A 10247-nucleotide genomic window follows, 5' to 3' on the forward strand; every position below is an offset into this window, starting at 1 on the left:
ACTGCCTTGGCTCGCCCTTCGCCCATGCCCATTCGTCCATTGCTCGTGGCCCACGACACAAGGCAGGGCTGCTGCCTTGTGCTCGTGCACTACGCCCTTGCTCATTGCATTCGTGCCGCACGGGCGACGAGCTCCCTTGCTCGTCGTCGCATGCCCGCATTATACAACACCCCTTAAGGGTAACACGAAGCGTCCATTGCTTTGTGCGTGCAAGTTATATGAACGAATCGCATAAAAAATTTAAAATTTATAAAATTAATGACAAATTAATAAATATTATTAATTTCATAATTTTAGGGCGAAAAATCGAAAATTTATTATCCAATTGATTTCCGATTGTTATGGATTCAAGTCTAGGTCATAAAAATTTAAAATTTATCATAAATTTACAATTTTTATGGTGGTTTTTAATCATAGGTTTCTAATTAAATTATAATTAATTATGAAAATTAAATTAATTCTAAATTATTCTAATTTTCAACAAATTAATCATAATTACAAATTAGATTGCATAATTAACAAGGCTAGGCATTCAAACTTGTTAAACATATACAATAGGTCAATCAAAAATTCAAGATTTATCAACAAGAATCGCAAATATTTAATTTAACATCTTAAATTTACGAAATTTTGCATTCGAAAAACTAAAACCTTCGAAAAGTCATAGTTAGGCTTCGAATTTGAGAATTCTGGGTTCGGGAGAAAAATATTATTTTTGTCAAAATTTTAGAATTTTCGGCACTTTTGAGCAAGATGTGTGGCTGAATTTTTCTCTCAAAAACTCACTTTGAATACTTTTAAAACTCGTTATAAATTGTGAACCCAGGCCACATATTTATAGGGTTATGGAAAGGGAATTGGAATCCTATTCAGATACAAATTAATTAAACCTAGAATCCTACAAGAACTCTAATTTAATTAATTTATCAAATAGAATTAGGAATTTAATCATTAACCGAACTCTGCACGTTTTAGGAAACGTGCACGAACACAAACACTTACGCACACACACACGGCAGCCACGATGGGCCGCCCATGCGTGCGTGCGAGCAGCAGCCCACGCAGCGAGGCCTGCGCGAGCCACAAGCCCACGCAAGCACCCGCGCGCGCTGCGCGCGCTGTGCGCGCTGCCACGGCCTGCTGGGCCTGACCTTGCGCTGGGCCTGGCGTGGCTGTTTGTGTGGCGTGCTTGGCTTGCTGGGCGATGGCCTGGCTTCGTGCTGGGCCCTCGTCCGGCAGGCCTCGTCCGATGCTTATTCGTACGATACGCTTCCGATTAAATTTCCGATTCCGGAATTCATTTCCGATACGAACAATATTTAACATTTCCGATTCCGGAATTAATTTCCGTTTCGAACAAATATTTAATGTTTCCGTTTCCGGAATTATTTTCCGATTCCGGTAATATTTCCGATTCTGACAATATTTCCGTTTCCGGCAATATTTCCGATTCTGGTAATATTTCCATTTCCGATAATATTTTCCGATACGTACCATGTTTCCGTTTCCGGCAACATCTACGACTTGGATAATATTTATATTTCCGATACGATCCATATTTCCGTTTCCGGCAATATCATCGTTTCCGGAGTATTCATTTCTTGCCTGTGACGATCTCAGCTCCCACTGAAACCAAGATCCGTCGATTCCGAATATCCATAGATAGAGTATTTAATGCCATTAAATACTTGATCTGTTTACGTACTATTTGTGTGACCCTACGGGTTCAGTCAAGAGTAAGCTGTGGATTAATATCATTAATTCCACTTGAACTGAAGCGGCCTCTAGCTAGGCATTCAGCTCACTTGATCTCACTGAATTTATTAACTTGTTAATTAATACTGAACCGCATTTATTAGACTTAACATAGAATGCATACTTGGACCAAGGGCATTATTTCCTTCACTCAGGCTGACCATCGGTTGCAGGGTGGAAAGCAGTATCATTTTCAATGTTGTCCCAAGATTCAACTGGACATTTCCCCCAAATTTCAGACTTTTATGGTCGGTAAGGATCTCAAATGTTTTCCCCTAAAGGTAATGTCTCTAAACCTCAAAGCGAACATAATAGCAGCTAGCTATAGGTCATGAGTAGGTTAATTAGCCTCATAAGGTTTCAACTAACACGACAACGAGTGCGGGAGTCAAACATTCCTTTAAAATCTGGGAAGCTTCTTCACATTTCTCACTCCACTTGAATTTCGATTCCTTTTTCAACAAGTTGGTCACTGGTTTTGCTTTCTTCGAAAATTCTTTCACAACCTCCTATAATAGTCATCTAGGCTTAGAAAACTTCAAATATCGAACACGTTCTTTGGAGTAGGTCACTCACTCACAGCTTGAATTTTAGCAGGATCTACAGAAACTCTTTCTATTCAACTTTTCCTTTTTACCGAACCTCATTACGCTTTTCAAGGGTGTATAACTTTTGGGCTTAACTCTTAGCACTTTCACCAATTCATACATTCCCATCTTTTCAAGACAACAATTGATTTCAAATGATCCTGGACCACTCAAATCTTCTCTTAGATTTATTCCCTTACGTAACGTAGTTTTCAATCAATTCAATCCTTCACTTTTCCGTCGGTGTCACTTATACACACATAACTTCAAGATTTGTATACTTCATTTAATAAAATAGATTATTTCTAAGCGTCTCCAAATAATCCTCAAGTGTTTGTCATGCTCTTTCTCATTCCTTGAATAAATCAGGATGTCATCAATAACATAATAACGAACTTAATTCGGAATTCGTAGAAAATCTCATTCATCAACTCCATAATTAATGCAGGTGCATTGGTTGACCCAAAAGACATTATTCTAAACCCATAATGACAATACGAATCCTAATGAGGTCTTAGGCCCTTATCAGCTATTCTCAATTGGTGGTACTTCAAACACAAATCAGTCTTCGAGAACACACTCGCCCAATTCAATTAATCCAACATGTCATCTATCCTAGGCAAAGGGTACTTGTTCTTGATGGTGTTTAGTTCCCTAAATTCGATGCATAATTCCATACTCTTATCTTTCTCCTTAATAAACAACACAGGAGCTCCCCACGGTGACGCACTAGGCCTAATATACTCCTTAACGAAACAACTCTTGCAATTGTGTCCTAATTAGATCATTTATAGGTGTCGTTTCAGGATTTAACTCTATAGTGAACTCAAATGCTCTAGCTGGTAACATACTTGCAATTTCACTCGGAAACACATCAATGAATCCACTCACAATGGCAACATCCTCGATCTTCATTCCGACTTCTTAACTCACATCTAGCTCACACAACCGAAAAATAGTTCACAAGGCAAGTTCTTAAACAATTTGGTACACCTTATGGTTACAACAGTAGGAATACTAATGGGTAAATCAATCACCTCAAAATCTACTAACTTCGGACTCTTAATAAGAGGTGACGAAACAAAAGAATAAGCTTTCCCTGAATCAAATAACTTTCTAACTAGCACGGAGTTAATAGGAAAGTAACAGAAACTAAGTCAACAGGTCGTTCAGCTTCATTTCGACTTATCACATACAGTTTACCCGGGGCCTTGTTATGGTTGTTATTCTAATTAGTAGACTTATGGAGGTTTCCTTGGCTGTCTTGCGACCATATAGGCTCCAAACTCTAATTTCTTGACTGGTTAAATCCCGACTTCACCTGGTTACCACTCTCATTACCATTTTGTTCCTTTTTCCGCTTAGTAAAGCACTCATACTTCCTATGCCCCTTTTTCTGACAATAGTTACCGTTCATTAATTCTCCCTTACAATTCCTACCAGGATGATTGTTATTGCACATCTTACAGTGATACACTCTCTCAGATTGGTTCTTATTGTTGTGCCCCTGTTTGTTCCTTCCTTGAAAGTTTCCATATCCATTCCCATTCCCATTTTCATTCATATTCCTCTTGAAATTCCCTTGGTTTTCCCCAGCATTAAACATTTTTCTTTTCTCCCAAGAACAATATTTTTCTTGTCCCTTCTAGACTGCAAACCATAAATATGAGCAACTTTCACATACACAATATCCAAAGATGTAAAGGTTTCCCCACCTAATCCTAATTGGATCTCCTCAATCAAACCTTGCTTAAACCTCAAAGCCTTTAGCTCCTATGTGGCTACAACCTCAGGTGCAAACCACGACAGTGCTATAAATTTGCTATAGTAATCGGCAATGGTCATGCTCCACATACTAAGGTTTACGAATTCCTAAACTTTTTGCTTTCTCATAAAAGGTAGGGTAAAACTTTCCCTTAAGGCAGTAACAATTGAATCCTAATTGAATCTCTCAGCAGTGCTAAGACTAACTCTATTCTCTCTCCACCATAAATCAACTTCGTCTTTCAAATACATGACAACTTGACCCACTCTCATATTCTAAGGACAGTTCACAGCCTCAAACAATTTCTCAAACTCTCTAAGCTAGTTCTCTAAAAAGTAAGATCAGTTTCCCCCTTAAAGTATGGTGACTTAACTTTGGCTAGTCTCTCAAACATGTCCCCAGCAGAATCGGGGCGCTCAGTGTTAGGTTATGATACATATGACAATTCATAAATCATGCGGAAACAACCATTTAGCCAGGAATACATATTATTTACACATAATCATATAGCATAATTTAGATGCATACTCTTTGTTGCGTGCCTTCCCTAGCTGCGCCCGAACCGAACAAGAACAAGTCTTTAGGACTCCAAGTGTCGTCCCTCCGTAGATAGTCCACAGCACGTCCGGATCCGCCTTAAGATTGACCAACTAGAATCGCCCTTAAGGTACTAGAATTTTCGGCACTCTTAGGTAAGAAATATGACTGAATTTTTCTCTCAAAACTCACTTTGAATACTTGAATTAATCTCTAAAAATATGTGACCCTAGGCACGTATTTATAGAGTTATGGAAAGGGAATTGGAATCCTAGTAGGACATGAATTAATCAAACTTAGAATCCTACAAGAACTCTAATTAATTAATTTATCCTTTTAGGAATAGGAATTTAATCATATACTAACTCTAATAGTTTTAGGAATCATGCATGAACACAAACTCACACACACACGGCAGCCACGAGGGCCGCCCATGCGTGTGCGTGCGAGCAGCAGCCCACGCAGCGAGGCCATGGCCTTGGCGCGCGCTGGGCCTGCCTTGCGGTGGGCCTGGGCGCTGCCTTGGCTGGGCGCGCGTTTGGCTTGCTGGGCGATGGCCCGACTTCGTGCTGGGCCTTCGTCCGGCAGGCCTCGTCCGTTGCTAATTCGTACGATACGCTTCCGATTAAATTCCCGGTTCCGGAATTCATTTCCGATACGAACAATATTTAATATTTCCGATTCCGGAATCAATTTCCGTTTCGAACAAATATTTAATATTTCCGTTTCCGGAATTATTTTCCGATTCCGATAATATTTCCGATTCTGACAATATTTCCGTTTCCGGCAATATTTCCGATTCTGGCAATATTTCCATTTCCGATAATATTTTCCGATACGTACCATGTTTCCGTTTCCGGCAACATCTACGACTTGGATAATATTTATATTTCCGATACGATCCATATTTCCGTTTCCGGCAATATCATCGTTTCCGGAGTATTCATTTCTTGCCTGTGACGATCTCAGCTCCCACTGAAACCAAGATCCGTCGATTCCGAATATCCATAGATGGAGTATCTAATGCCATTAAATACTTGATCCGTTTACGTACTATTTGTGTGACCCTACGGGTTCAGTCAAGAGTAAGCTGTGGATTAATATCATTAATTCCACTTGAACTGAAGCGGCCTCTAGCTAGGCATTCAGTTCACTTGATCTCACTGAATTATTAACTTGTTAATTAATACTGAACCGCATTTATTAGACTTAACATAGAATGCATACTTGGACCAAGGGCATTATTTCCTTCACTCAGTTCTCTCTTGGATCAGCTTTTCCGCCAAGAGGCGAATAGCAACAACTAAGTCATTATTGTTGGCCATTCTATAACACGACCTGAAATTAATATACTCTATCTTAGATTCTAAACATCACTTACATGTCATTCTATATCAAGCGATATTTGATTTGACCATAGAGATCGCATCAATAAACAATATTCACATAAAATCATTTACGAAGGTGCAACAATCATTCCAAATAATTCTCCCCGATCATTCGCGAACGACATTCGCATAAAGGACATCCGATCGAGGGAAAAAAATCAAATTCAATCATCACAAATAATAATAATAAAAGAAATTATTCCTCTTCGCGTGCCCAAACTAAATCATTGACCACTTGGATAATTAAACATTTAACTTTAATTCGTCAAAAGAATGTTAATAACAATCCTAAATATCCACAACACACCTGTCCTCAAAATAAAATTAAAAGTTCTATGATATAAACATAAACTATTGTTGGACGAATTGTCCAACCTTATTCCCAAACACAACTAAATAAATAAACAACCTAGAGAGAAACATCGTCATTTTTATCTTTTGACTCATCGTAGTTTTCTGAGATAAATAGATCATATTCAGTTTCATCCTCATCGTCAGCATTATAGTAATAGACTCGTCTTATTCCTCTTGCGGATCTCTGCGGAACTTCAAGTTGAGGCTCGTCCTTGCTTTCTTCATGTTCATAATAAGTTTCAACCCTCATAAAAGCATTGTAGATATCCCTTTTTGTTTTACCTACAACACGGTCATACTCACGAATTGACTCATCATCACTATCAAACACACCTACTCTCATTGTCTCGCGCCAAGTGCGCTCTCGCTCAATTATATCGTTGTCAGATTCCTGATTCATCACATTTTCATCATCGCTCAGAACGATAGGGTTGGAGTGGCTCCCTACTCTATTTTCTTCTATGCCAGACATGGTTAGTGATCTATCACAGTTAAACATAGTCCTTATGTTAGTAATTAGTACTCTCGGCTTACCGTACAATCCCATAATACAATAAGTAAGAACAATGGCAATCATAAAGCATGAAAAAGACATAGACATTTAACAAGTAGAGAAAATACAATCATGTTGAACTAACTATAAAATGCAGACATAATGTTTCTATTTTATATGCCCTTTCCTATATTACCCATCTCTCATAATAAATCATAATAGGTCAAACATTGAAGAATTTAAAGAATAAAATAAGGACGATGTAATACCCCGAAATTTTAAATTCGATTTATTAAAATTGAAAATATTTATTAACTTAATTTCGTTTTAATTAAATTACGAATAATCGAATTTCGTTATTTTAATCGTTTTTACGAATTATTTTAAACGATAAATTTATAAACCGAAATTATTTAATTATTTAAACATTTTTATTTCTGAAAATTAATTACAAATTCTGAATTTTTGCCTAATATTGTGAAATTAATAAAAAAAAAAAAAAAAAGAAAAAAAAAAAAAAAGAAAAAAAAAAAAAAGAAGAAAAGAAAATTCATTTTTTTTGCTTGCTCTCCACGCTCAAACCAGGAAGTCAATACTTCCTTCCTTCCCTCAAAAATCTGTCCAAGTTCACTCCTTGGAGCCCAAGGAATGCACCTTGTTCTTCACTCTTCTTGATTTTATAATCAGACAACAATCCCATTTTGTTCTCAACCAAAAATCAAATTTACAAAACTGAGAAGCAATTCCTCCTTGTTCCTCCAATTGCTCGAACCACCACCAATAACAACAACCGCCAACAACCACCGTCTGCCACCCCTGTCCACCACCATTTTCACCACCATCCAACACCACCTAACCACCAAACACCACCACCTCACCGTATCCCCTCCCCTGCTCTCTCCTCCCTTCGCGACGCCCTGCCCCCCCTCCCCTGTCTCTCCCCTTTCTTGCTCGCTGCGTCACCAGCACCACACCGCCATCACACCGCAACCACATCACCACCTCAGTAGTAAATCCCGCCTCCACCTCCACCTTGAACCGCCCTGCCTCCGCCCAAAATCACCCCCTTTCTCTTCGACTCCCCTGTTCGCGCACCCCCTTTTCCTCCCTCCTTGAGCCGTCGCTGTCAACCACCACCCATACCGTCGCGTCCGGCGCGGGTTCGCGGTGCTGCTCCGCTCAGCCGCCCAGCCTGACCACCCTCTCCTTCCCCTTCTCTTTCCTCCTCCGTGCTCTGCTTCTGTTCTCCCTCCTTCCCCTGCTCGTGTACTTCTTTCCCAGAAAACCCAAAACAAGGTTTCAATTTTAAAACTTTGGTTTTATTTTCTTTAAAACCCAATTTAAGGATTGGGCCATTTCAAATTGGGCCTTGGTGAGTTAAAAAAACTGAATTGTTATTTTTAGATTTCTTAATTACTAATTTTCATGTTTTAACAAATTTTTATAATCTAATTAGTTACTAGTAAATTGTTATTATTACTTTTAAGGTTTAATTATCGATTTTAATAAAGTAAAGTACAAGCTTTATTTAGCAAATATAGAATTTAAATAATACTCATGAAAAAAATATTTATATTTCGTTTGAAATTCCGATTAATAATATTTTCGAAAAGTATATTTTCATTAAAATTCATTATTTACAAAATACGTTACTTATAAAATTTATTGATTATAAAGTATTGATTTTAAATTATTTATCGATCTAGTACTAATTCAATTATTTACTATTTTTAAAGAAATTGGACTCGGAGCTCAGGACGAACGAACCCAGGCAAATCCCTAGCGCATCGCGGAGTTAGGTAACGGCTATTGCTAGTACCCGCAGTTCCCTTATAAATGCGATTATGAAATTATAACGTTATGATTGTTTTATGAACTGAATGTTTTAACATGTCTTATGAATTGCGGGAAATGAAATATGATTTGATTGAATTATTTATTATAATATGATTTGATTGAATAATTTATTATATAATTTGATGGAATTATTTCTTATTTTATGATTGATTATAAAATGATATTATGATTGATTGAATTTCTTATAAAATGTTGTTTATAAGAAACCATGAAAGAAAGGATGTTTGATCATATGATCCAAAGGAAATATGTTACTTCAATCGAAGTAAAAAGACTAAAATGTAAAATTAAACGAAACATGATAAATGAAAGTGAAAGACCTAGTCCGTTTGGCAGTATATGTTCACAGGTTACGATTCTCGGTCATGCATGTACCCACGGGGCATCCGCCCATTGAGCCAAGGCTCTCATGTTTTTCGGGCCAAGGCCCCATGTTTTATGGACAACGGTCCATCGTGGAAGACGTTCCACCATGTCATACTTGCCACGGCTAGCATGTGCACCCAAAAGTTAAAAATGAATTAAATAAAGGACTTTATAAATTGTTTTACATTATTCTATTCTCCCTGTGTTATTAAATAAAATGAATTGAAATGAATTTACGTTGCTAGAATAGTTCGTTACTGAGTCTTCGGCTCACCGTTATTTTGTTTTCTGTTTTAGGTACCGCTGGGAACGATGGAAACGAGTAGTGGCGAGGATTTCACTTTAATAATTCCCACCTAGTTTATGTTTTAAGTTTTAATAGTTTAATTAAAGACTTTTAGTAATTTATGTACCTTTATTTTGGTAATATAAAACATTATTATATTAATTTTTGGGATTTAATATCTTATGATTGATGGTTGCCTTGTAATTCCCAAGAGGGAGTTACGGCAGGTAATGCCCCGACCAATTAGGTTAATTCCGCTGCTAATTATGCTTTAATAATGTAATTAGAAGTCGGGGTGTTACAGTTTGGTATCAAGAGCAAAGGTTCTGGACCATAAGTGTTAAACCTTACGGGTTTTTGCACGAATAGAATTCATTAGGCTTTAAGTAAAGAATTTTAAGGAATGAGTTAAAAAGAATGTTCTAAAATCTTGCTAAGTTAAAATGAATATGAGTGTGAGTGTAGGAACGGGATCAAAGGGTTTATTTTATATTATTATTTCGCTTCAACCTGATAAGATATGTTATGCAGAATGTCGACCATCGATGCTATCAACGATGTTACCAACGGAGCTCGCAACGAGCATCATGTTCACGATGATAATGACATTTCTCACGAGGAGTATGTCCATGTTACTGGCCATGAGGAAAGGATGGAACGATTGGAAAATGTGAGTTCAATGTTGGCCGAATTAGTCCATGATTCTCGGAAAAAGAAAGATGTTAGTGGAAACGAGAGCGCAGCGACGTTCAAGAACTTTTCGTCACTCAACCCACCATCCTATGATGGCAAGCCTGATCCAGTTGAGTTCGAGGATTGGATAAGTCGCATTGATCAGTTGTTTGAAACCCTGCAGTGC

Source organism: Spinacia oleracea, chromosome 1, assembly GCF_020520425.1.
Source record: "Spinacia oleracea cultivar Varoflay chromosome 1, BTI_SOV_V1, whole genome shotgun sequence".
Taxonomy (NCBI): domain Eukaryota; kingdom Viridiplantae; phylum Streptophyta; class Magnoliopsida; order Caryophyllales; family Amaranthaceae; genus Spinacia; species Spinacia oleracea.